Source organism: Ovis canadensis, chromosome 4 (genome assembly GCF_042477335.2).
Source record: "Ovis canadensis isolate MfBH-ARS-UI-01 breed Bighorn chromosome 4, ARS-UI_OviCan_v2, whole genome shotgun sequence".
NCBI lineage: Eukaryota > Metazoa > Chordata > Mammalia > Artiodactyla > Bovidae > Ovis > Ovis canadensis.
The window spans coordinates 14,473,131-14,474,510 of NC_091248.1; the positions used below are offsets into that span (position 1 = coordinate 14,473,131).

General features: G+C 41.4%; 1 pseudogene; it reads left to right on the forward strand.

Annotated features, from left to right (window-relative positions):
• Window positions 1-910, forward strand: LOC138439068 (olfactory receptor 4C16-like; annotated as a pseudogene).
• The last annotated feature ends 470 nt before the right edge of the window (window positions 911-1,380 follow it).

A 1,380-nucleotide genomic window follows, 5' to 3' on the forward strand; every position in this document is an offset into this window, starting at 1 on the left:
ATGCAGCTGAAAAATAATGTGACTGAGTTTGTTCTGCTTGGATTGACACAAGATCCTGTTAGGAAGAAAATAGTGTTTGTCATTTTCTTGATTCTCTACTTGGGGACATTGCTGGATAACCTGCTGATTATTGTTACTGTCAAGACCAGTCGGGCACTTGGGAGTCCAATGTACTCTTCCTTTTCTACTTCTCCTTATCTGACGCCTGCTTCTCTACTTCCATAGCTCCCAGAATGATTGCTGATGCTGAAGAAGACCACTATCTCTTTCAGTGAGTGCATGATCCAAGTCTTTACATTCCATTTCTTTGGCTGCCTAGAGATCTTCATCCTTGTCCTCATGGCCACTATGTGGCCATCTGTAAGCCTCTGCACTACACGACCATCATGCGTCATTGAGTCTGTGGTGTGCTAATGTCCTTGGCCTGGTTGGGTTCCTGTGTGCATTCATCAGCTCAGATTCTTCTAGCCTTAAGTCTGCCTTTCTGTGGTCCCAATGTAATTAATCACTACTTCTGTGACTTGCAGCCTTTGTTGAAACTTGCCTGTACAGACACCTATGTGACCAACCTACTCTTGGTGTCCAACAACAGGGCCATCTGTACAGTGAGTTTTGTCATGCTTTATCCTGTGCTATCATCTTGCATTCTCTGAGAAACCACAGTGCTGAAGGGAGGAAAAAAGCCCTCTCGACCTGCATCTCCCACATTATTGTGGTCATCTTGTTCTTTGGCCCTTGCATATTTATATACACTCGCCCTGAAACCACCTTCTCCATGGATAAGATGATAGCTGTGTTTTATAAAGTTGGGACACCTTTGTTCAACCCTCTGATTTATACCCTGAGGAATGCAGAAGTGAAAAATGCCATGAGGATGTTATGGAGTAAGAAGTTGACAAAATATGAATAGAAATTTCAAGATTTATTCAGTGTTTGAACTGACCTAGAAAAAGTCCATAGAGACCATTCTCGTCTCATTGTGAAGTTAGTATATTTCTATCTTAGGGTGTGCCACTGCCCTTAAGATTGAAAAGCAGTGTGCACACATATACTTGTTAGTGTTGAGTCAATCTTATGTAGAGGAGGAAAGGACACTAGGTATAAGCAGGCTTTAAAGCCCAGTAGCTTAAATGCTGTGTCTTTATATCTCTCACTTGCCTGGCATTAATTTCTCTGAGGTTTTCATCTAATGTGTTCCCTGCCCTTCTTCACCTTGCTGTCTACTGTTTTGCTCCGATGTAACCTTGCCCTATATTCTTATATACACAACTTAGTAACTTTTTTGTTTCCTCAACCTTTTATTAAAAGCTTCTCTTTCATCATATCTATTCGATGCACACAACTGCAGAAGCTTCATGTAGTAAGAGACAGTATATAATC